General features: G+C 40.4%; 1 protein-coding gene across 17 annotated transcripts in view; it reads right to left on the reverse strand.

Annotated features, from left to right (window-relative positions):
- The window catches only part of LOC140738120 (mitogen-activated protein kinase 10), a 272,553-nt gene that overhangs the window by 196,065 nt on the left and 49,013 nt on the right, over nucleotides 1-27,475 (reverse strand). For 2 of the 17 annotated variants that reach the window (XM_073065262.1, XM_073065260.1), the window contains one exon: nucleotides 24,909-25,053. The exons of the other annotated variants lie outside the window; for them this stretch is intronic. The gene's annotated coding sequence lies outside the window, so the exon portion shown is untranslated. The remainder of the gene's footprint in view (nucleotides 1-24,908; nucleotides 25,054-27,475) is intronic. 17 annotated transcript variants of the gene reach the window in all.

A 27,475-nucleotide genomic window follows, 5' to 3' on the forward strand; every position in this document is an offset into this window, starting at 1 on the left:
AACGGAAATAGTATACCGTTTCCTCTTCGCTTGTTTTCGGTAGATGTGTCCTGCGCATGCCCAGTAGGAGGAGATACGCCCAAATACCCATTTTAATGTGGACAGAAGTATTTTCAAAAACGCCTGGTGTGGACAACTATCGTTTTTACGCGAAACCGGCATTTTCAAAATTATCCACTCTAGTGTGCACATAGCCTCACTCTGCTTAAAATTAGACTAACATGTTTCCTATGAATGCTTTATTTAAAAAGAACATCATCTGGCACCTGATTCAGCACCATTAATGTTCAAACAGGTGGGAAAATGGTTTTGAAGAAGTAGTGAGGCTCATCTATGACTGATCAGACCTTTCCATTTCACCACCCTGCTCCAAATTTCTAAATATCCCACCTGTTTTCTCACATTGACGTGGGACGTCAAAGCAGGAAGGAGACTAGCAGCCAAACTGAGCAATGGTAGTAACAACAGCTACAATGGAGGCACATGTCAGACATTGTAATAGACTTAGAAATCTCAGACTTGTGAAGAGGATGCCCAATTAAACTGACTGCAGAAAACAAACTCTTGGAGGAACTCTGTGGGTTGAATAGTACCTGTAGGGGTATAAAAATTGTTCAAGTTTTGAGTCAAGATCCTGCTTTATGACTCCAACCTTGATGACTTAAGTAGTGGACATAATCTTATGGCTTAGGCTTAAAAGATTTCCTGAAGATATCTGATGAAGACACAGCTAACCAAAGTTAGCAGGAGGAAAGCTGGAAAATTAGTTGGACAGCAGGTGGAGAACAGATGGTATAGAGAATAGGAAGGTTAATTTTACATTGTGATAATTGAATTTTGCATGGACATAGATTCTAAGATTTCTGTGGTCCTCCATACTGCTAAGAATCCTGCCATTAACCCTGTTCTCGATCTTCAAATTTGACCTTCCAAAATTAACCATTTCACATTTTTCCATGTTGAATGCCATCTGCCACTTCTCAGTCTAGCTCTGCATCCTGTCAATGTCCCACTGCAAATGGCACACTATCCACAACTCCACCAAACTTGGTTTCATCTACAAACTTACTAATCCACCCTTCCACTTCCTCATCCAAATTATTTATAAGGATCTCAAAAAGCAGGGTCCAAGAATAGATTCCTGTGGAATCCACTGGTTACTGTCCTCCACCTACAACCATCCTCTACTTTCTATGGGCAAGTCAATTCTGAATCCACACAGCCAAATTCCCCTGGATCCCATGCCTCCTGACTTTCTGAAATAAGCCTATCATGGGGAACCTTAATCAAATGCCTTACTAAAATCTATATGTGCCATATCAACTACTCAACCTTCATTAATGTACTTTGTCACATTTTCAAGAAATTCAATCAGGCTCATGAGGCATGACCTACTCTTCACAAAGCCACGATGACTACCCTTCTCTTAATACTTTTAACTCTTCTCTAAGAATCTTCTCCAATAATTTTCACATCAATAAAATAAGACTCACTGGTCTATAATTCCCTACTCCCTTTCATGAACATAGGAATAACATTTGCCAACATCCAATCCAATCATCTGGTACTAGTTTTCAGTTATCAAAGTAGAAAGTGTTTCATTTAAAAGAATTGATACACAAACTTCAATCTATCATGCATAAAATGCAAAAGTGCATACAGAGCAGAAATCAGTGGATTTCCTGCAAAATTACAGCAATGCCAATGTACATAGGATATAACATACTTCTCCTTGTTCCACATACCTATAATCAGCATGTTTGTCTGATACCTTATTCTTTAACATTTCATTTACATTCTTATTACTATCTCTAAATTCCATGAACTTGTTTGACTCCAACCCAGTACTGTGATTCAACAAAATTACATAAATTCTGAATTATTTTCCTCCTCTGATTTTGGTCTTTTCAGTTTTCTGCTGATCCACATTTTTCAAAACTTCCTTTGCTTCATTATTAGTGGCAAAACATTCAAACAACTGGGTCTTATATAAATTAATATATTATTATTAATAGATAAATCGGTTCATTATTGTCACATGTACCGATGTACAGTGAAAAACTTGTTTAGCAAACTGCCCATACAGAATTATTGAGACAGCACAAGATAAAACAACAACAGAATTCAAAATAAAGTGTTGCAGTACAGAAAAAGTGCAGTGCAGGTGGACAGCATTCAGTAGCTGAATATCTGTTTCTTCACACTTCCTTTTCTTTAAAAAAATCTCAAAAATCATTGCCTCACTCTCCTTTTCTCACTTCAGGGCGCCTCTTCATTTTGCTCACTGGGAAATGAAATGAGCTCGAAAATCTATTGTTAAACGTTGGAAAGGTTAGGTAAAAGTTTTCAGTTTATAATGTTGGTACAAAATACTGAATGCAACCATTGCAGCAGAGCAGAACAACTTTCAGACCAAAACAACATGCTTTTTGGTAAACAGTAAGTAGCATCTGTCAGTCCTAGAAGCAGGCTTGCATTTAATAGACTACAGAACATCTGCAGTAGCCAATAAACAAAATGAATTCTAAATAAATTTAGAAAGAGAAAGTAAATGTGAACATTTTCAAGTGGAAGATCAAAATATGAATGTTAGAACTATAAGGAGCATGAGGCATTCAAAATTAAAATGAATTAAAATAATTTGTTGATAAAATTAAATTCAGTTTGCTTAACTGGGGGAAAGAAAACACATATGAAAACATGTTAAAAGTCTAAGCATACCTGCAATGTTATCTAGAGCAATGGACTTGGCAAAAAAGGCTTGAGAAAGTAGCAATGCCATCTTATATTAGGAAAACAGAAAGGAAAATTTAATATTAAGTATACATTCCTCAAAATAAATGTAATACCCTGGCATTACACCAATGATGGCATTACCATGGAGTATGAAGTAAACTTGACAAATCAGGAAGCATTAGGCACAAGACAATACGTGCCTACGCATCTATCATGTTGACCAGTGGTGAAATAGATCGTATGTGTCTAGAAATTCATCCTCAGTCAGTCAGGCCAAGCAACACATATAGATTCCGCTGCATCTTATACTCACCAAAATTCATTCAGCTGATCTCAAACAAATACATTTAGAATTGACATTCTAAGCTGTTGGTTAGCAATTAACTGAATGAATTAGTGAATTTGACTGTCCGTTACTCTATATGAACGTATGATGATGGTCTCTATTTTCTAAATATTTCTTTGCTACTCCAGATTATTAACTTTTAGCCTGGAATATGTACCAACCTGACCTAGATATTCAGAATCTAAAATTCAGCCAGCTTACCCTTTCTGGTACTTCCAGAGTTATGTAAAACCTGGAAACCACTGCAGAGTTTGGGGGCTCTGAAACAAAATGATACAGAGACCAAGTACAATTGTTCTTGGGATTTTCTTCCTGCAATACTCACATTAGATCAGATTTCCACCTTTAACACTGACAGAATTCAATTTTTTAAAAAAACAATGTAAAGTACTATTTCCCAGCATGATTATCAGGTTAGCAGAATATTAAAAGAATTTCAGAGCTGTTTCGTTTCTTTGAAATTCTAACCATTTTTCACAGAATTTGGACAGCGGTAGCCTAACAGTAATTATTTTATTACAATGCCATAATCTAACCCCAAGCAAGTGAGTAGAGATTGTATCTGAGTTATATTTTTGTGTATCTCTGGGAAAGGAAACTATCACTTCAATCTAAGTTGTAACTTTAACAACCCACATTCACCATGACAGCTTTCCATTTGAATCATATTTCAGATTTTAAATAACTTAATTCCACCCAGTGTACATAGGTTTAATTCCCTTATCTCCCACAAAACACAGTTTGTGTATAAAAATCACATACATTTTTCTATGTTTGCAAGCCTCCCAGCAAGAAAGTATAATGATGAAAAAGCTTGATTTTAGAAATCACATACACTTTGTTCATCAATTATCCATGCAGTCCAGATAATGTGATGGCATTGCTCTCTGCCATTTGTCCAGTTTCCCTTCAACTGGTACTCTCAACATCACAGATGATGAAAAGCAGCATACCATCCAACTATGGTGCACAGATTGGATTGAGATGCTCTGCAACATCATTTCATTACATCTTCCATGGATTTATTAATAAAAGAGGCATGTTGTTAACAACTCTAACAGGGGTTAAGTGGCAAATCATTCATGTAGCATCTTGTAGAATGACTGCATATTATAAGGAATTTATTCTGTAACTGAAAACACTGATGTGGTGCAGGAATGCATTGAATTTAATGTTATCATTATTTGTCATTCTCACACTCTACAACTATTGACTGCATGCATTTGGTGAAAATACCTAAACACAACCTAACCACCCCTGATCCAATGCACATGAAATCTGGGATAGATCATCCCCCTAAATCTGGGACATCAGAGTGATTATCTACTTCGAGCAAATGTAAAGTTGAGAAATAGATCAGAAAACTGAATCCTGTGCTACAGCTGAATTTAAATACTATATGGGAAACAATGAAACGATGGCCAGTACCAGAGATAAGGCAAGCAGAAACTTTCCAATCTGGAAAGATGAATCTCAAAGAGATAAAATTCTCCTTCAGTAAAAGAAGATAAAAACACTGCGATCTGAACATCCTATATTTTTACTATATCTTTTTGCTCCTTGCTGGCAAGCTATCCATTGTTCAATGGATTCAAGCTGCAGTTAAAGAATAATTGAAAGGAATGTACATGCTGGAGTTGGAAGAACCACGTGCTACATGAAAAGTGATTAAAAGTCGGATGATGATTTTTTGCCTTACTCTAGTAAAGCAGCACAGGATTTTCAGAAAGATTGCTGGAGAGACCACTGTTCGCTCACTTTTTGTCGTATGTGCAATTTGTTCTTTTTTTCACGCGTTGGGCGGTTGACGTTTGTCTAGGAACAGGCTCCACGGTGTTCCTTTGTTTCGTAGCTGCTTGCGGGAGGACGAATCTCAGAGTTGTATTCTGTATACATCCTTTGATAATAGATATACTTTGAACTTTATTCCTTTACAGTTCAGCAGAATACATGCAGTTGTGGAGGCTTAACAGGAAAAGATTTTGAAAGTGCATCAATTTCCCCTCGAGTCTGATTCCCCATGAAGATACATTTGATGTACTGGCGATTGCTCCAATATACTTTTATATATAAACTACTGCATCACTATGTTATTTAATTTCATCTACATGAAGTCCAATTTATGAAAAGTTTCTGAAATGTCAGTATCTTTTGTAATTAAACAGTGAATTGATAGACAATTCGACAGGAATCTCCAACATTAATTCCAAGCTACAAATATGTACCTTGAATAGGTTCTTCTTTTGAGCTTGGCTTTCATTGTTATCTGTTTTCAAAGTTCAAAGTAAATTTATTATCAAAGTGTGGAATGAGCTTCCTGTAGCTTCCTGTAGAAGTAGTAGAGGCCAGTTCAGTTGTGTCATTTAAGGTAAAATTGGATAGGTATATGGACAGAAAAGGAGTGGAGGGTTATGGGCTGAGTGCGGGTAGGTGGGACTAGGTGAGATTAAGAGTTCGGCACGGACTAGGAGGGCCGAGATGGCCTGTTTCCGTGCTGTGATTGTTATATGTTATATGTTAAATAAATGTCACCGTATACAACCCTGAGATTTGTTTTCTTCCAGACATACTGAGTAAATTCAAGAACCATAGTGAATCAATGAAAGGCCACACCCAACAAGGCAGGTGAACAACCAATGTGCAAAAGACAGCTAACTGTGCAAATAGAAAAGAGAAAAAAGTAATAATTAATAAATAAACTATAAATATCAAGAATATGAGATGAAAAGTCCTTGAAACTGAGTTCATAAAATGTGGGAACAGTTCAGGGATGGGGCAAGTGAAGTTGAGTGAAGTTATCCCCACTGATTCAGGTGCCTGATCATTGAAGGACTATTAACTGTTCCTGAACCTCGTGGTGTGAGTCCTGAGTCTCCTGTAACTTCTTCTTGATGACAGTAGTGAGAAAAAAGCACGACGTGGGTGGTGGGGGCCCTGGTGATGATGCTGCTTTACTGTGACAGCACTCCATGTAGATATGCTCAATGGTGGGGAGGGCTTTACCATGATGGACTGGGCTTTATCCGCTTCTTTTTGTCTGATTGTCCATTCAAGGGCATTGGTGTTTCCATATCAGGCTCTGATGCAACCAATCAATATACTCTCCATTGCATATCTATAGAGTTTATCTTCATAAGCTTCTGAAGTAGAGTTGCTGCTGTGCTTTCTTTGTAAGGTGCTATTTGAGAAACTTGAGAAATCATGTTTTTTGATTTCTTAAGTGCCTTCAATACCATTCAGACCTCATTGCTGGGGGGAAAGCTCTGTTCAATGAAGGTTGGCACTTCCATTGCATCCTGGATAATGGACGACCTGACTGGCAGACCACAGTTCGTGCAGCTTCAGAGCTGTGTGTCAGACAAGGCCATAAGCAGCACTGGGGCTCCACACGGAGCTGTATTGGCTCCCTTCCTGTTTACCCTGCATATTTCAGACTTTCGATGCAACACTGAGTCATATCATCAGAAATTCTCTGATGACTCAGCAACAGTTGGATGAATGCAGGGCCCTGGTGGAGGACTGTGTCAAATGGTGCAAGCTGAATCATCTGCAGCTCAACATCAGTAAGACAAAGGAGATGGTGATGGACTTTAGGAAGTCTGAGCCTGCACTGCTCCCGCTACTATTGATGGTGGGGATGTGGATGTGGTGAGGACCTAAACTACCTGGGGATGCACCTGGATGACAGACTTGAGTGAAGCACCAACACAGAGGCTATGTACAAGAAGCGCCAGAGTCACCTCTACTTCCTGAGGTGACCGAAAATGAAGTATTTGAAAGTACAGGGAATTTAAGAAAATGCAGAACTGGCACAGAGGAATTGTTGAGTTCTATTTCAAATCAGCCATGATCATATTGAATGGCTTGAGGGACTAAACCAACTAACATACTGCTGTTCATATTTTTTTATATATTTTATATGAAGAACCAATATACATATGTTACGAAGATGTGTGGAAGAGTTGGGGTGAGAAACAGACAGTTGGGGGTTATGAGTAACCAGTAGAATTTGGGGATGGTGTAGACTGGGACTTTGATTTGCAGACTTGATTCTAGTGAGAGAAATGATCTTGTTAAGCATTTGACACTATGGCACATAAAGGAACATTGCAACAGACAAGTAAAAGCTTGCAGAAAAAGCTAGGAATTAAGGTACACTTTAAAGGAGCAGACTGGTAGAGAGGTACCAGAGTCTTATGGAGGGAACTGCATTTTAGACAGCTAAACATTACTTCTAGCAAAAGTGCAGCCATTAAAAATAGCAATGAAGAAATCATCAGAATTGGAGGAGTGCAAAATATTTTGACAAGTTGAAAGGCTAGATGAGGTTACCATAATAAAAACCCAAAAGCAGAAGTAGGAATTCTACAGCTGTGCTGTTTAGCCAGGAATTAATGCATCATTGAGAACAAAGAAGAAGGGCTGAAAGGCAGAATGGCAAAACCAGACAGGAGAGATTTCAAATGCCTAATTTTCCATGTAACCCTCTTACCAGGGCTTGTATACAAACTTGGATTGTTAACCAACTCCGCTTACAGCCATGTGACTCAGTGGTGAGAAGGCCACCTTCCACGACACATATCTCAGGTCAATATGATTTGGGCTCAAGCAAACAGGGAAGTTGAAATGTTCCAGGGAGGAATGTGAATTGTAGTGAGTGCTGTGTAAATACTGCCCCATGAAAAGTTATCGTTCACCACAAAAATAGCAGATTGTATGCCAGCATAAAATCATAAAGGAAATATATTTACCAATATTTCAACTTTAACAAACTGTTAGCAGAGGAGGAAAAGAAAAATAAAAGGGTCCATTACAGTTAAACCAGTTCAAATGTACACATAAATGTTGGAGTTCGTTTCTGAAGTAGTTGGGATGCTTCACTTTGATTACTCATGTGCTGAATCCACATTCTGTAGAAAAGACACCAGCCACAGTTCAAACTTCCCTCAAAGACTACCTCGAATGAACTAGCTAACGCAGGAGTACTGACACTTCCTCCTTTGAACCGGTCATACCAAGGGGTCTCTCCTTCGAATGGCATTCTGTGGGCATATTCCTTTGTGCTACGCTCCACAGCTCCTGCCAACAGACCCCAAACAATACTACTATTCTTTGGAAATCTGATCCCTCCCAGTTCTCTTGAAAGTTCCATCACATCCCACTGGGCAGAAAGTTACAGCACGTACAAAGACAAACCCAACTGGCTGACACAGCATTCCTAGGTTTGAACAAAATGGCTCCTTATCTCTAGCCAAAGCCAAAACACTCTTACTAACAGGACACACTGTTTTTGCAGAAAACCACTAAAATAAAAATACCTCACAGTATAGCAGTAGAAATCTTACCCAGGGCATTACATCTGGGGGTGGGATGAGATGACGTGGTATTGTAGGTGATAAGAGATTAAAAATTTTGGAAAAACTTTGAAAGCAAATACAGGCATGAGAAATGACACTTGTGAATATCTGACATCAAAGTTTAATTTACTCCACGTCAGGTAAAGTGGAGCTGATTCAAAAGCAATTAGATTTTTCTGGGAATCAGTGAAGTGATTTTTATTCAAAAAACATCAAAAACAAGACCTTCCTTAAAGAAAAACCTGTCACTCATGACAAAAAAAAATCAGGAAGCAAAGCACCAGGGTCCTCTGAGGACAAAGTGATTAATCTTGTGTTAAACGTTGACTTGTACTTAATGTAAATTGGGTGAGTCCATTTCTGGTACCAATAAGCAGAGACACTAGAAAATTGTAGGAGCAAAGTTTGGCTGCAACGCTGTTCATGAGTAGAACAGGAGCACAGGATTTGTGGCCATTTTTCTCACTATTGCACCCATTCTTTTAGACCATTCTCAAATATTTTCAAAAAATTCATGACTCGTTGTTTAAAAATACTCTTTCATCACATAGGCTTATTTATTTTCTTACATTATTGATTAAAATAACACTTCACATCTTCAACATACTTGAAGCAAACTTAATATATACTTTAATGTTTACATCATGTGGTTTATTACTACAAAACCTCAAATTTGTTCCCTTGCTTCAATGACCTTTGAAGCAATAAAGAAGTACATTTATGTTAACACATTTTTAAATACAAAGGTATAATTTGAGAATCAGTTTAATTTCTTCAATATACATTAACTTACCAAGTCATGGGCAAAGAACTGGGATGTGGAAATAGTCTGAATACAGTAATCCAAATATGACACAGTGGCCTGCACCATTCATTTCTATGAATCCATACCAGGGGTTTTGCCTCAGGAGGATGTATTAAGAATTGTAATTTGTAAACAAACACCAGCTGAAGCAACCACTAAAGAAACCACTGCATTGTATCACCAATAATTAACATGGACATCAAAAGTGAAAGCAGGCTACGCTATAGAGCCATGTACATTCTGATTGCATCTTACCCAAAAAAAACCCAGTGCCACACAGAGAAAAAGAAAAAAAAATCACAGCAACAACAGAAGCAAGCAACAACAGCAGCATTATCTGATCCACTGAGCTGGTTATACAGTAGCCAAGCCTTGATGGAAACTAGTTTTTATTTGATTCCATAGAATTTGATCAATTCTCTCCAGTGCATTTGTTAGGCAATTCATAGTAGGTCAATAAATGTTTTGCCTGTGGTCAGTGACAAATTCAGTGCCATATTAAACGCAAGGCAGCAAGCACTGGAGAAGAAGTATTTCTTTTGCGTCAGCGGGTAGTGTACAAAGAAATTAAGTGACTTGTCAAACAGGGGTAAGATGTACTGGCATTGCAGGGGAGGGCGGAAAGTATCAGATCAGAATGAGGAAGCGTTGAGTCAATGGATGGCTGCTGTCCAAGTGAGAGACAGACTGATATTTGGGGGCCTATCAGTTGTTGCGGAGATGAGCAGGCCATGGAGTTGACTGTCATGGGGTGGGCTTGATGTCAGGTGGAAACATCAATGATTGGTGCTAAGGCTTGAAGAGGATCAGTAAACACATGAGAGCGTGGAAAAATCGAAGGGGTTAAATAAGGCTGTAAGCTGATGGTGGGATGGAGAGTTACTCCATGAGGGGAAGTCCTCAAGAGAGCCCTGCACATGCATGTATTAAAGAAAAGCTACCTAAATCTAGTTCCAAGATATAGTCCGGAGCTCTCTTTAACTTACAGAGTGTCCTGCTCTTCAGGAGTGACTAGCTACTGCTATCCAGCCATGCCTGACCTGCTATTGTATTTTTCTGGTATCTTCGGAAACAAGCTCATGGATTTTATTCAACCCATTGAGTCCTTTAACAATTATTTGAATTTTTATTGAAATTGGAGTGCACAGCACACACAAATGTGGTGTTTGCCATCCTACAATACAGTTCCTATAAAAACTATTCACTCCCTCCCCCCACCCCATAAGTTTTCATGTTTATTGTTTTACAACATTGAATCACACTGGATTTAATTTGGCATTTTTGACACTGATCAGCAGAAAAAGACTCTTTTGTTTCAAAGTGAAACCAAATCTCTACAAAGTAATCTAACTTAATTATAAATATATAGAGCCATAGTTTCTCCAGAATAACATACACACAAGTACCCACTTCATTAGGTACCTCCTATACCTATACCAGGTGTATGTTCACAGACTTCTCCTGTTGTAGCACATCCACTCCAAAATCCAATGTGTTGTATGTTCAGAGGTGCTCTTCTGAACACCTCTGTTGTAATGGGTGGTTATTCGACTTAATGTTACCTTCCTGAGAACTTGAACACCAGTCTGGCCATTCACCTCTGACCTCTCTCATTAACAAGATATTTTCACCTACACGTCTGCTAATCACTGGACGATTTTTCCAGAGACTGTTGTGAGAGAAAATTCCAAGAGATCAACAGTTTCTGAGATATTCAAACCACCCATGTGGCACCAACAATCATTCTGCAGCATGGTAGCATAATAATTAGCTCAGCACTTTACAATACCAGCAACCTGGGTTCAATTCCCACCACTGTCTGTAAAGAGCTTGTACGTTCTCTCCATGACCGCGTGTTTTTCACCCAGGTGCTCCAGTTTCCTCCCACAGTCCAAACAAGTAAACCTCTTGACCACATCTGTATGCTTTTATACACTGCATTGCTGCCACATGATTAGCTATTTACATATTTGCTTTAATGAGCAGGTGTACAAGCGTACCTAATAAAATAGCCACTGGATGTCTAAAGTTTAACATACCCCTTTGTCAATAAAATCCATTCTTTACTTCAACTTCAAAGTGCATTTATTATCAAAGAATGTATCAATTATACAACCATGAGATTGGGTTGCTTATAGTTAGCTGCAAAGCAGGGAATCCAAAAGAAACCTATTTTAAAAAATAAGACCAACACCACCAGTCCCACAGAGAAATAGAAAAAAAAACAAATAAATCATGTAAACAATAAAGCAAGCAACAGCATTCTGAGCCAAATTGAGTCCTGAGATCCAAATCCCCAGAGCAGTCTGGAGTAGGCCCAAAGCCTCAGTAAGCTAATACCAGACAAATGACCATTTTAGAAGTTTATTTTACTGATTTTAATCAAATATATCACAGGGTTCTGGTTAATTGGGACACATCAGGGCCAATACATTTTGACCCAAATTAAGCAGCTGCACCAATTAGCCAAAGTTTCATAGCAATAGTTAAAAAGATTTAAAAAAATACACAAATGACCATTTAACTGAATAACAATTTATAAGGCCATTGGATATCGTAGTAGTATTAGGCTATTTGGCCCATTAAGTCTCCGCCATTTCATCATAGCTAATCCAGTTTTCCTCTCAGCCCCAATCTCCTGCCTTCTCCCCATATCCCTTCATACCCTGACCAATCAAGTATCTATCGACCTCTGCCTTAATGTACATAACAACTTGGCCCAACAGCCGCCGTGGCAAAGAATTCCACAGATTCACCACTCTCTGGCTAAAGAAATTCCTCATCTCCGTTCTAAAATGCCATCCTCTGAATCTCCCACCATAGGAAATATCCTCTCCACATCCACTCTATCAAAGCTTTCACCATTCGATAGGTTTCAATGAGGTTAGCCCTCATTCTTCTGAATTGTAGTGAATACAAGCCCATAAAATGTTTTTCATATGACAGGCCATTCAATCGTGGAATAATTGTCATGAACATCCTTTGAAACCTCTCCAGTTTCAGCATATTCTTTCTAAGTTCAGGGGCCCAAAACTGATCACAATACTCTAAAGTGAGGCCTCACCAGTGCTTTATAAAGTCTTAACATTACACCCTTGCTTTTACATTCTCGTCCCTTTGCACCTCAGTTTTTTATATTTTCTCTCCATTTAGAAAATAGTCAACCCCTTCATTTCTTCTACCAAAGTGCATGACCATACACTTCCTGATACTGTATTCCATCTGCCACTTCTTTGCTCATTCTAATCTGTCCATGTCCTTCTGTAGCCTTTCTACTACCTCCCCTTCTACCTAGCTTCATATTGTCTGCAAACTTTGCAGCAAAGCCATCAATTCATTCATCCAAATCATTGACATACAATGTAAAAAGAATCAGTCCCAACACAGACCCCTGTGGAACACCACCAGTCACTGGCAACCAGACAGAAAAGGCTCCCTTGATTCCCACTCTTTGCCTCCTGCCAATCAGCCACTGCTTTATCCATGCCAGAATCTTTCCTGTAATACCATGGGCTCACAGCTTGTTAAGCAGCCTCATGTGTGGCACCTTGTTAAAGGCCTTCTGAAAATCTAAGTACACAATATCAACTGATTCTCCTTTGTCCATCCTGCTTGTTACTTCTTTTAAGAACACCAACACATTTTTCAGGCAAGAATTTCCCTTGAGGAAAGCATGCTGACTATGGCCTATTTTATAATGTACCTCCAAGTATCCTGAGGCCTCATCCTTAACAATCGACTCCAACATCTTCTCAACCACAGAGATCAGACTAACTGGCCTATAGTTTCCTTTCTTCTGCCCCTCTCCCTCTTGAAGAGTGGAGTGACATTTGTAATTTCCCAGTATTCTGGAACCATTCCAGAATCTAGTAATTCTTGAAAGATCATAACTAATGCCTCCACAATCTCTTCAGCCACCTCTTTCAGAACCCTGGGGTGTATGCGATCAAGCCCATCTACCTTCAGACATTTCAGTTTCTCAAGAACCTACTCTCTAGTAATGGTAACCACACATTTTATGACCCTTGACTCCTGGAACTTCCACTATACTGCTGGTGTCTTTCACAGAGAAGACTGATGCAAAATACTTATTCAATTTATCCATCATTTTCTTGTCCCCCATTACTACCTCTCCAGCATCAATTTCCATTGATCTGTTGTCCATTCTCACCTCACTTTTACACTTTAGGTCTCTGAAGAAACTTTTGGTGTCCTCTTTAATATTATTGGCTAGCTTACTTTCATGTTCCATCTTTATCCTTTTAATGACTTTTTTAGTTGCTTTCTGTTGGTTTTTGAAAGCTAGGAGGGCGCTCTTGCTTAAATGGAAGGATGCTGCTTTGCCTAATCATGCTTAGTGGCTACAGGATGTTATGGCATGCTTAAATTTAGAAAAGATTTGTTGTTCAATTTCTCAATCTAACCAAGATTTTCAAAATTTGTGGGGACTGTTTTTGAATTATTTTCAAAACATCTGATTTCCCATTAAAGTACAGATGCTAGTTAATAGCAAATTTCACTATCTGATAAGGTTTTTTTTCCCCATTTTTTCTTTACCAAACAGCTTTGGCTTTGGTAGTGGGGTTAGAATATATATATATATATATATATATATATATATATATATATATATATAGAGAGAGAGAGAGAGAGAGAGAGAGAGAGAGAGAGAGAGAGAGAGAGATAATTATTCATATCTCAACATATGAATTAATCTAATCTACATGAATATAGGATAAGGAGTTTGTTAATGTGATCCAAATAGAACCATAGAACACTACAGCACAGTACAGGCCCTTCAGCCCTCCATGTTGTGCCAACCCATATAATCCTTAAAAAAAAGTACTAAACCCACACTACCCCATAACCCTCCATTTTTCTTTCATCCATGTGCCTGTCCAAGAGGCTCTTAAATACCTCTAATGTTTTAGCCTCCACCAATATCCCTGGCAAGTCATTTCAGGCACTCACAACCCTCTGTGTAAAAAACTTACTCCTGATGTCTCCTCTAAACTTCCCTCCCTTAATTTTGTACATATGCCCTCTTGTGTTTGTTACTGGTGCCCTAGGAAACAGGTACTGACTATCCACCCTATCTATGCCTCTCATAATCTTGTAGACCTCTATCAAGTCCCCTCTCATTCTTCTATGCTCCAAAGAGAAAAGTCCCAGCTCTGCTAACCTTGCTTCATATGACTTGTTCTCCAAACCAGGCAACATCCTGGTAAATCTCCTCTGCACCCTCTCCATAGCTTCCACATCCTTTCTATAATGAGGTGACCAGAATTGAACACAATACTCTAAGTGCGGTCTCACCAGAGATTTGTAGAGTTGCAACATGACCTCTCTACTCTTGAACTCAATCTCCCTCTTAATGAAGCCTAGCATCCCATAGGCCTTCTTAACTACCCTATCAACCTGTGCAGCAACCTTGAGGGATGTATGGATTTGAACCCCAAGGTCCCTTTGTTCATCCACACTCTTAAGTAAATGACCATTAATCCTGTAATCAGTCTTAGGGTTTGTCCTTCCAAAATGCATCACCTCACATTTGTCCGGATTGAACTCCATCTGCCATTGTTCTGCCCAACTCTGCAGCCTGGCTATATCCTCTTGTAACCTTCGACCACCTATAGCTCCATCCACAACTCCTCCAATTTTCGTGTCATCCGCAAACTTACTCACCCATCCTTCCACATCTACATCCAGGTCATTTATAAAAATCGCAAATAGCAGGGGTCCCAGGACAGATCCCTGCAGCACTCCACTAGTCACCGACCTCCAGGCAGAATACTTTCCTTCCACAACTACCCTCTTGCTTTCTTCCTTTAAGGCATTTTTTATCCAAACAGCCAAGGTTCCACTTATCCCATGCCTCATGACTTTCTGGATGAGTCTCTCATGAGGGACCTTGTCAAATGATTTGCTAAAGTCCATGTAGACCACATCCACTGCCCTACCCTCATCAATTTCTTTTGTTACCTCTTCAAAAAACTCAATCAGGCTCATGAGGCAAGATCTTCCCTTCACAAAGCCATGTTGACTATCCATGAATAGACTGTACTTCTCCAAAGGATCCTATCCTTAAGAATCCTTTCCAGTAGTTTGCATATCACTGACGTAAGACTCACCGGTCTATAGTTCCCAGGTTTCTCCCTATTACCTTTTTTAAACAAGGGAACTACATTTGCCATTTTCCAGTCCTCCGGCACTTCCTCTGCAGCCAAAGAGGATTCAAAGATCATGGCTAATGCTTCTGCGATCACTTCTCTCAATTCCCACAACAACCTGGGGTGAATCATATCCGGCCCTGGGGATTTATCAATCTTAATGTTTTTAAGAAGATCCAGCACTTCTTCTTCCCTAAACTCCACATTGTCCAGCACACAGGCCCACTCTACTTCAACCTCATCCTGATCAAGATCCTTTTCACTTGTGAATACTGAAGCAAAGTATTCACTTAGGACCTCCCCATCGTCCTCCGCCTCCAGGCACATGTTGCCCTCGTTATCTTTTAGCGGTCCCTCCTTCGTTCTCATCCTCCTCCTATTCTTCACATACGCATAGAACGCCTTGGGGTTCTCCTTAATCCTACATGCCAAGGCCTTCTCATGCCCCCTTCGAGCTCTCCTAAGTCCTTTCTTTAGCTCCTTCCTGGCTACCCTATATTTCTCATAAGCCCCTCCTACTTCCTGCTTCTTATATCTAACATATGCTTCCTTTTTCCTCTTGACGAGTTGCCTCCCATGTTTCATCAGCCACGGTTCCCTTTTCCTACCATTTTTTCCTTGCCTCAGTGAGACAAACCTATCCTGAACCCAGCTCAAGTGGTCCCTAAACTTCTCCCACATCTGTGATTTCCCCTTTGAACATCTGTTTCCAATTTACTCTCGCTAGTTCCTGCCTCATCCCTTCAAAGTTAGCCTTTTCCCAGTTAAGCACTTTACCATTTCATCTGATTTTATCCCCTTCCATAGCTATGCTGAAGCTAAGGGAGTTGTGGTCACTCTCACCAAAATGCTCCCCCACCAAGAGGTCTGTCACCTGACCAGGTTCATTACCCAGACTAGATCTAGTATAGCCTCTCCTCTCGTTGGCCGGTCCACATACAGTGTCAGGAATCCTTCTTGAACACACCTGACAAATTTAGCCCCATCTATCCCCCTTGCACTCAGGAGGTGCCAGTCAATATGAGGGAAGTTGAAATCACCCATAACTACTACCCTGTATTTCCTGCTCCATTCTAAAATCTGCCTGCTTATCTGCTCCTCGGTGTCCCGAGGGCTATTTGGGGGCCTATAGACTACTCCCAGCACAGTGATTGATCCGTTCCTATTTCTGACTTCCACCCAGACTGACTCCGTGGACACTCCTTCTGCAGCGTCCTCCCTTTCTATAGCTGTGACACTATCCCTGACCAGTAATGCCACTCCCATCCCCCTTTTCTACCTCCCATCCTATTCTTTTTAAAACATCTGAACTCCAGGACCTGCATCATCCAATCCTGCCCTTCCTCCAACCAAGTTTCAGTAACGGCCACAACATCATAGTTCCACGTACTAATCCTTGCTCTAAGTTCATCCTCCTTGTTCCTAATACTCCTAGCATTGAAATAAACACATTTCAACCCCTTTAACTGGCTACAATTATGTTCTGTCCCCTGCCTGTCCTTCCTCATCAACTCAGAACTCTTAGCATCATGCCCTTGTCCTTCTAACTTGATCCCTACACTCACATTCTGATTCCCACCCCCCTGCCAGACTAGTTTAAACCCTCCCCAAAAGCTCTATCAAACCTGCCCGCCAGGATATTGGTCCCCCTGGGATTCAAGTGCAACCCGTCCTTTTTGTACAGGTCACTCCTGCCCCAAAAGAAGTCCCAATGATCCAGAAATCTGAATCCCTGCCCCCTGCTCCAATCCCTCAGCCACGCATTTATCCTCCACCTCATTCTATTCCTATTCTCACTGTCATGAAATATAATGTATTTGGTATTATTATATCTTTCTTTTGTTTTATAATATGTATTTTCTTGAACTCTGTATTCTTCTATGTAGAAATTAATTTTTAAAATTGAAAGAAAAAGAAAAGCTTCACAATCCCCTAATTTCTCACTAATTTTTGCTTTATTATATACCCTCTCTTTGACTTTGACTTCTCTTGTTAGCCATGCTTGTGTCATCTTCCTCCAGAATACTTCTTCCTCTTTTGGAATGTAGTTCTTCCCTGCTGATATATCCTGTGACTTCCGAATTGCTTCCAGCAATTCCAGCCATTGCTGCTCTGCCATCATCCCTGCCAGTGTTCTTTTCCAACTCCTCTCTCATGCGCTTGTAATTCCCTTTACTCCACTGCAATACTGATATATCTGACCTTAGCTTCTTCTCAAGTTTCAGTATGAATTCAATCATATTATTATTTCCCCCAAGGGTTCTTTTACCTTCACCTCTCTAATCAATTTTGGTTCATTGCACAACATACAATCCAGATTAGCTAATCCCCTAGTGGTCTTAACCACAAGCTGCTCCAGAAAGCCATCTCAGAATAATTCCAGAAATTTCCCCTCTTAGAATCCAGGACCAACCTTATTTTTCCCAATCTACCTGCATATTGAAGCGCCCCCCCCCCCCCCATGACTATTGCAACATTACCCTTTTGGCATTCATTTTCTATCTCCCATTGTAATTTGTAGACATTATCCTTACTATTCTTTGGTGGTCCGTATACAACTCCCATCAGGGTCTTTTTACTCTTGCTATTCCTTAGAGCTATTCACAATGATTCAACACCTTCTGACCCTATGAGAATTGGTTGAGTGAACTCGGCCTTTTCTCCTTGGAGCAGTAAAGAAAGAGAGGTGACCTGATAGAGGTGTATAAGATGATGAGAGGCATTGATTGTGTGGATAGTCAGAGGCTTTTTCCCAGGGCTGAAATGGCTAGCATGAGAGGGCACAGTTTTAAGGTGCTTGGAAGTAAGTACAGAGGAGATGTCAGGGGCAAGCATTTTTTTTTTTTAAACACAGAGGATGGTGGGTGCGTGGAATGGGCTGCCGGCGACGGTGGTGGAGGCGGATACGATAGGGTGTTTTAAGAGACTCCTGGATAGGTACACGTAGCTTAAAAAAAATAGAGAGCTCTAGGTAACCTTAGATAATTTCTAAGGTAAGGACATGTTCGGCACAGCATCATGGACCAAAGGGCCTGTACCATGCTGTAGGTTTTCTATGTTTCTTTTTCTAATCATTTGATTTTATTTTTTTACCAAAAGAGCACCATCCACTCTGCCTTCCTGCCTGTCCATTCGATATAATGTGTATCCTTGCTACCAGCAATAATCTTTCAGCTATGATTCAGTGATGCCTACATCATACCTCTCAATTTGCAACTGTGCTGCAAATTCATCTACCTTATTCCATATACTGAGTGCATTCAAATATAATACATTCAGTCCTGTATTCACCCTTTTCAATTTTGTCTGACTTTTACATTGCAACTCATCCTGTTAACTGCAATTTTGGCCCTTCAACAGCCTCTCCTCACTATACATTGTCTCTGTTAACTAGCTACCTCATCTTCAGCACTATCATTTGCCTCCCGTATGATATTTCTTGCATTGAAATATATGTAGCTCTGGACACTAGATACACCATACTCAACCTTTTGATTCCTAACTTTGTCTGAGGTCTTACCAACATTTGTCTCTAGAAACTCTCCACTAACTGCTCTGGCACTCTGGTTCCCATGCCCCTGCAACTCTTGTTTAAACCTCACCGTGCAGCATTAAGAAACCTCCCCACTAGGATATTAGTCCTCCTCCAGTTCAGGTGCAAACCATCCCTTCTGTACAAGTCCCACCTTCCCTGGAACAATGACCCAAATATTTTATGCTCTCCCTCCTACAGCAACTCCTTAGCCACATAGTAAACTGTACAATCTTCCTCGTTCTGGACTCACTGGCACGTGGCATAGGTAGCAGTCCTGAGATCACAACCCTAGAGGTCCTGCCCTTTAACTTAGCACCTGAACCCTCTATGCAGAGTCTCTTCACTCATCCTCCCATGTCATTGGTACCTACAAAGACCACAACCTCTGGGGGGGGGGGGGGTTCACCCTCCCTCTTAAGAATGCTGAGGACTCGATCTGAGATATCCCAGACCCTGACACCAAGAAGGCAACATACCATCCAGGAATCTCGTCCAAAAAACCTGCTGTCCATTCCTCTATCTAATGAATCGTGTATCATCACAACATGCTTTTTCATCCCCCTTCCCTTCTGAGTCACAGAGCCTGACACAATGCCAGAGACCCAGCCACTGTGATGTTCCTCTGTTAGGTCAACTCTCCCCAACAGTATCCAAAGTTGCTGGCAGAGGGGTGGGGCATAGGGTACTCTGCACTGGCTCCTTAACTCCTTTCCCCTTCCTGACTGTCACATAGTTTTCTGTGTCTTGCAACTTGGGTATTACTGTCTCTCTGTCTGTCCTGTCTGTCACCCCTTCAGCCTCCTGAATGATCCGGAGTTCATTCAATTCCAGTTCCAACTCTTTAATGTGAAATGTTAAAAGCTGTAGCTGGATGTACTTCTCACAGTTGTAGTCGTCAGGGACACTGGAGGTTTCCATGCCTTCCCACATCCTGTGAGAGAAGCATTCTACTATCCTGCCTGGCATCTCTACTGTCCTAGCTGAACAGATATAAAGAAGGGAAGGAAGAAAAATAACTTAACCTCAAGCTTTTCTTTGCTTTCTCTGACTGAAGCCTCTCCTCGTTAAAGCCTCAAGATCTCCACTAGGACTCTGTCCACTCAGACGATGGCCATGCGACAATGACTGCTGCGCTTGTCCCTACCTTCCTTTAATTTGCTCTTGCTAATCAATCTCAAATACAGATTGGTCACTGTGCAATCCTCTATTACTGTATTAATGTAAAGCTCTATTAATGTACTTAAATGAAATACAGAACAAATAAGAACAGTACAATATTTCTACGGTACTATAAAACTGTGTATTAGCTCCTAATAGTCATCGACGGAAGAATTCAACTGCCGTGTTCTTTTCATTGACTGTACACAAGCAAACTCTGAACAGTCAACTAATGCAGATAATGGCCTGCCTTCATACAATTCTTTAGACGATTGCATCCTCCAAATCTTCATTTTCATTGTAACATTCCAAGATGACTGTCAATACCTTCATAATCACTAACTTAGTTGAACTAGTGAAATTGATTCCTTTTCTCTCCTGGCCATATTTAATATCTCCAAGCCTGAATGCCTGAAACTGCAATGAGGAAAACAGTTCCAAATTATCTTACTGCTTATTTCTCATCAACTATTAGTGACAAAATTCACTGTTTTTTGAACACAAACACACACAACTGACGCTATTTAAAAACCATTCACTCTAAGCACAATGTCGGTTTTAACGGCCATGCAAGAGCACGCAACTGATGCTAGTTAAAAACGGTTCAGCAACAGTCTCCTGTCCCAGTTAAGAGGCATTGTGCTACAAACAAACTAAGGGAATCCCAGCAATTTTCTCAATTTAGTTTTTGTTCTTTAAGAGTTGTCCCAAATAAATGGCTGCTCCGATTAACCGATGACCCAATTAACCAGAATCCACTAAATCAACTATATATTATGACATATATATTGTATATATACAAAACTTTCAAGTATATTTGCATATTGTACAGCAACAAATTAAAATATTTTTCTCAGTCGTAAGAAAAATTACAAGCAAGCTGATAACAGTTTCAAAATGAAATAGAGGGGATGCTATTAACAAAAGGAAAGTGTTCAACAAAAAATAATAGTAAGAATAAGAACAATCATATAGAGAGCATGAACAGTCATGGCTGCTATGGGTCTATCTGACAAAACTCTCCAGTCATTTTAACCTTATGCAGCCTATGGGTTTGAGTGTTCACCTGCTTTATAATCGAGTTTCATTGAAAAGGAGCATAAATTTGGATAGGAATGTAAAGGGTCCAAGTTCACTAGCTCTAGTGCATATTTAAGAAATCAGTCTATTAATTTCCATCTGTATTTATTACACTCATTTATTATTAGTAATGACTGTAGGAATAATTTTTTTTACACATAGAAAATTGTTTCATTATTTCTGTTAAGCATTAAGGAACTCTTTAAGCCAAATTTACAAGTGAGAAAAATTCAAAATACAACGCTTTATGTGAATTATTAAAACTCCCAGCTCAAAACAATATCATTTTTGGACTGGTTCACGTGGCTGGTTACTTCATTTTCCACTGTGGTGAACTATCAGTGTAGGGAATTCACAATGTTGGAAATCTGAAACTGGACTTACTACTTTAGGAGGTAAGGAGATTAAATTTGTGATAACATTTTTAGGAGAGGTGATTAATGTGACCCAATCAAGACTCAAAGTTTCTTCAAGCGCTGTAATAACTTGCTAATGTGATAAAGGTGCCATTGTCATACATTCCTCTCGTTTTTCTTGGGATTTTGTTCATGAAGGTAACTTGAGATGAGTTGTTTGTGCTCATCTCTTCTCAGATCTAGGGATCTATAAAGGTACAAACAACAAAACTCATGGAAGGTCAAAAAAAAAGTGACTGTTTAGACCAGTGCCTCTAGGTAGCCATCTGGGCTTGTTCCTTCTGACTACAATTTTACAACCGGAGACACTAGTTTGTGATGCCAATGGCCAACACTGCTGCCACACACTAAGATCCACAGCAACTGGACTTACATTCCCTTCCCAAGACACAGGCTCATGTCAAGGATGGGCACATCACCGGATACCTGGGTTCAATGCGGACTCTGGGTGCTCCGTCTGTGCCATCTGCTGATTCTGTCTGTGATTGCACCAATTTCTTCCTGGTGCTGTTTCCTCTCACATCCCAAACTGGTGGATTGATAGGCCCTTATAAATTGCTACTAATAAGTAGGAGAGTGATAATATCTGAACAGATGATGAGAATGTGGGAAGAATTAAAATAGGGTAAATGTAAGATTGGTGGAAAGGGGTGGCTGATAGTCAGTATAGACACAATGGGGCACTGTGCCTGTTTCTGTGCTGCATCATTCCATGGCTCTATGAGTGGAATTGTACTTTGGGAAAGGATAGCAGAATCACTCCCAAGATGGAATGAGAAAGAACATCACTCCAAGGTGATCAAGCAGTGAACCAAGGGGAGAAGATCCTGCTTTATGACTGTGAAAACAAACACCGAAAACTCTGCTTGGTGATGCTAACAACCAACTAACAGCCTTAACTGTCAAGCACATACTTCAGTGTATCCATGTTCTGGAAAACTTGCAATTTTCTTGGTTAAACACACAATAAACCATCACATCACTTTTCTGAGGGCTGCATTGAATTGAAGGGGCCAAATGGCCTCCTTCTATGTTGTACAGAAAGAAGAAAATTTTAAAAATCATTACAATGATCCTAGAAGGAAATCCAACCCAACTAGAACACACTGTTATTGTCAGGGATCAAGGAGAGACACTGAGAAATCGGACTTCACTATTATTAACGAGGTCTCGTAAGCACACCCACCCGACTTATTGGGCTGGAGAGAGGGGTAAGGAGATCTTACTGAAGGAAGAACTTTGTTCGCCGCAGTCTTCTTCAATGGCTTAATGACTCCTCTCTCGTACCTTCCCCTCTTACTTCAGTTTTGTTTCGAGGCACAAATCTGGATGCAGTAGTCTGTTACAGGAGGTAGGCAGGATGGATGAATTCACAGTGCATGACTTCCAGTCAAGATGGCGCCAGCGGATAACAATTCCTCAGGCAACATCTTCCAGACAGCCAATCTCTTCGATTATTTCACTTTTTCTATGCCTTCTGCTGCTTCTTTGTGTCGTGATTGTGCTTCAGAGACTGTTGGAGCCCCTGACATGCATTTTGGAGTTTGATTGAGTGATACGGCGCTTGGCTGGCCCCAAAGAGGACTGCGAACACAGGCTGCCTCATGCAGAAGACCAGAGACAGGTTACAGGGGCATGATCAAATCCATTTCAAAGCATGCAGAGGAGGTCAGCAGTTGCTCTCCATGGAGGCCACAGGTTGATGGCGGTTGATAGCCAGGTCAGTGGCATTTGGAAGGCGGTGACCAATGGCCTGGCGGTCTCTCTTCGCGGAAGTTCAAGCAGTTGCTCTCCTTAGTTCTGGCAGGAGGATGAGATTTATCTGACTATTGGACTGTACTATATAGTGCTCTCCTTCAGTGTTCTGTGTTTTCTTTCTTGTTGCTAATTGGTAGCTTGGGGCTCCAGGTGGGCAATGTGTTGGTTTTTTGTGTAAAGGAGGGGATGGAATTTGTGGTTTGATGCTCTTGTTGGCTTTTCTGTGTGAGTGATCTGTTGTTTTCTGTGTATGGGAGAGGGGGGTTGGGGGTTTGGTGCTGTTGGCGCTGACTTTTTTGTGGGGGAGGGGGTTGAGCATTTGATGTTGTTGTCAGGGAGGGGGGTTAAGGTTTTGAGTTTTTGATGTTCTGGTTGCCCTCTTCCACATGGGAGATCTGTTGGTTTTTGGGAGGGTTTGGGGTTTGGTGTTCCAGCTGCCATTTTCTGTGTGGGTGAAGGAGGGGTGTGGGGTGTTTGGGGTTTGCGAGTTTTGTTACTTTTTCCTTTTCCTTTTCATGTGGAGTTGGGGGTTGATGTCTTTTCTTTTAATGACTCCTGTGTCTTTTCTGTATTTTATGGCTACCTGGAGAATATCGGAGTTGTATTGTGCATGCATACCTCAACAATAAAATGAACCTTTGAAACTTTGATGCCATGAGCTATCATACACCTGTTGCATTTTTCGCATTCCAAATAACAGCTAAGGCTCTGCAGCTCCAGCAGAGCAAAGGAGAGAGTCCTCGGGTATGCACATACACAAACACATAACACTCTCACAGTTACCTGATTATATGTAAACTGCCATCAATTCCTGACACCCTCGTATGTTGTCAAGGGCTAGCTGGTTCAGTTTTGCCCCGAGAGGCTCAGAGAACACCTGTGCATCAGAGCAAGGGTAGGGTGTTGACTTAGTCCAGGAACCAATCCCCAAAAGTCATGTTTATCTACAGTTCTCACTAAGGACCCAGCTGCTGATTTCAAAGCCTAGTCTTTAGAAGACTAGTAGCTTCAGGTAGCCAACATTTAGGCAGGATCTGCCAGACAACTGGCTGTCAAAACCTAGGAACCATGAAGAGTTCGAACATTTAAGTGATAATTAGGACAACTCAGTCCTCTGCAAGTATTTAATAAGGTCCATGAATACTGCAGGAAGGCCTACTGAAATGGAGCTTATACCAAGAGACCGGACATCCACCCAAGCTCAAGCTGCTGCTGTCTCTGGGCTTTAGTGCTGTCTCTGGCCTTTGAACAAGGAAGCAGCATGTGTACAAATACTCTAAAGCACCACAGCAAACCTACCTGGATCCATCCTTCCTACCTTTGACCTTCCCTCCCTGAACAATTTACTGACAATCAGATGTTCTCGTGCTAAAGGAAGGGCAGTACTGAGGAGCTGAAGACAGCTGGGTTCTGAGCATATCCCCGCAGAATTACTGCAACAAAAACTTCAGCTATCAACAACAACAACCTTTTCTTTTGAGCTCAATTTGACTTCAGTAGGTGGATCTGTCCTGATGCCAAGTTACTGCCAAATTCTCAAATATTACCTTGATACAACTCAGACTTAGCAGACTGTGGCAGTGGTCTTTATGGTCAGCTTCTTGAGCCAATCAAGTTGCCAAACAAAGACAAGACTTGAATGAGGTCCATCTCTTCCCAGCTTCTGCTCCGTGCTATATGCTTTAGTGTCTACTGCAGGGACAAGGAAGATCAACAAGTCAATTACTGATTTAGACACACCACACAGTTTCAAGAAGAGACAGCAAGATGGACCTCACTGAACCTGGGAGCCCACCACTGACCCTATTTATATGAAGCTTTCTAAAGAGCACAGTGAAACAAAAGGATATAGATGACACCATCCCAACCTCATCAAGGCAAATTGTGCTACACAGAGGGCTGTTTTCTGACCTACGTGTCATTTCTGTTGGCGACTTCTATGAAGAATTCCACACTGTCTCTTCCAGACCCATGCTGACAAAGATAGCAAGCCGTCCCAAAAAAGACGTAAATCCATGTGTGCAAAATTATGTAAAAGGAAACTGGCGTCTGTGTACATCAAGAATGCTCAGCACACCCTAAAATCTTTGTAAGAGTATTTTTTATTCAATATATTATTTATTACAAAACCAACAAGTATGTTCTTTCAGTAGCTACATAACTAACCTACATAATGCTGCTTATGCCAATAATTGTTTTCCTCCAACTGTTTTTACTTGGAATTATACAAGTAACAGGGTTGCATTTTTAGTATTTCCAACAAGGTGTATCTGACAGCACTGATGACATTCTCAGAACTAGCTCAAATGAATCCAGTGGCAATGAATTTTCTGCAACATATCACTTTTTATTTCCCACTGTCAGTGGTAGATCGACCAATGTGATCAAGCTGCCACCTAGACTTGCTCTCTAAAATGCACTTCAGAGAAATTATTTTGCCAATGCAAGCCACTGATCAGGGTACCACCCTGCTTAAGTTTCTGTGCAGGGTCTACATGTGTGTACACACTCTTCCTACATGTATTACTTAGCCCACAAAAGAATGGACTTCAGTGAAGTCTTTGATAAGGTTCGGCATGATAGGCTGCGCTGGAAAGTTAAATCACATGGAAACCAGGGTTAGCAGTTTACTGGATGCACAATTGGCCTGATACAAAGTAGAGAGTGATGGTGGGAAGTTGTTTCTCAGACTGAAGTCCCATGACTAGTTCTGTGGCCTCAGGAGTCAGTGCTTGGCCCATTGTTGTTTGACGTCTAGATCAATGATTTGGATAAGAATACACAGGGCATCTTTAGTAAAGACACTAAAATAGGTGGCATAATGGACAGTGAAGAAGGTTATCCTTCTTCACTCCATTACAATATCCTCCATTAATTCCTATTTACTTCGGTCATGCTAGATATGTGCTATAATTCGCCATTTCCCTTAATGCTACTACTAAAAAGAAATAGAACAAATAGAAATTGTCACAGACGACAGTCAGAATACTGAGTAAGAGAAATCCAGATCTTTTATTCCATATAACTATGCCACAGTGTAAGAACTATGATGTAACATTGATGTTACAGTTATTGGGTAGAGTAAAGCAATTGCATTTTCAACTTGAAGCCTTCATTGATACTGGTTTACTTGATTGGAAAGAAAAAAAAATCTTGAGAACCAGATCTTCCAATGTCTGGTGATCTGCCGAAACTTGTGAGCCACATGTTGGGGCAATACTGTTCCTTCCAGCTTACTCAGCAACTTCAACTCCTGACAGGTACTGTACTCCCAGATGCCTGAAAGGACTGCACTGCCCTAAATCTGTCAATGGCAGCTTTGCCCCGAATGGCCTTGTCATATGTTGATACTTTGCATCAAACACCCTACATCTGCAGTTGTTATTTCAATAAATAGCTAGCAATACAGAAAACTGTGAAAGCATGTTAGCAAGGTCAGTTTTACAGCCAGTGTGTCATACTGTATCTGCTTTCTTTTTAACTGAAAGCTGGCAAAGAAAACTTCACAAAAAATTTCAGTGTTTCTTATCCTGCTTTTTGTTTGTTACTGAAGTATGTTCCTCTTAATATTTTTATATGTGGAATTTCAAGGAAAAGTTCAATAACAGACCCTATAGAGCGATTTATAAAGGAAATTAGATTTTAATGACAATTTCATGATCTTTGGAGACACAGGGACAGTAAATCCTGGAATATGGAGCAGGAATCAAACTGCTGGAGAACTCTGAACTTTAATGAAACTTGCCTTACTAAAAAAAATGTATGTAATCTAACCTGGAGCAAAATGGCCTACTCCTGGTCCTTATTCATATGTTTGTATATCTGAATGCAATTGCAAACGATCCTGCGGAACAACATAACTGAAGAGGCAGAAAGATGCAAGTAATGAGCCATTCAATTTGGAAATCCAGGATACTGAGGACTAAACCCTGGTTAACTCACAACAGCCGAGATCTGATCCCAGGCACTCAAAAATCCCCGGGGAGCTTAGGTCTGATGACAAGGAAACACTGATGTATCTCCCATCATTCAGAAGTCCATATGCACCATCAGGTCATCACTGCTTGAATCGCTAATGATAAGAGCTCAGCGTCATATTGTTGACATGGATAAA

Source organism: Hemitrygon akajei, chromosome 13, assembly GCF_048418815.1.
Source record: "Hemitrygon akajei chromosome 13, sHemAka1.3, whole genome shotgun sequence".
NCBI classification, from domain to species: Eukaryota; Metazoa; Chordata; class Chondrichthyes; order Myliobatiformes; family Dasyatidae; genus Hemitrygon; species Hemitrygon akajei.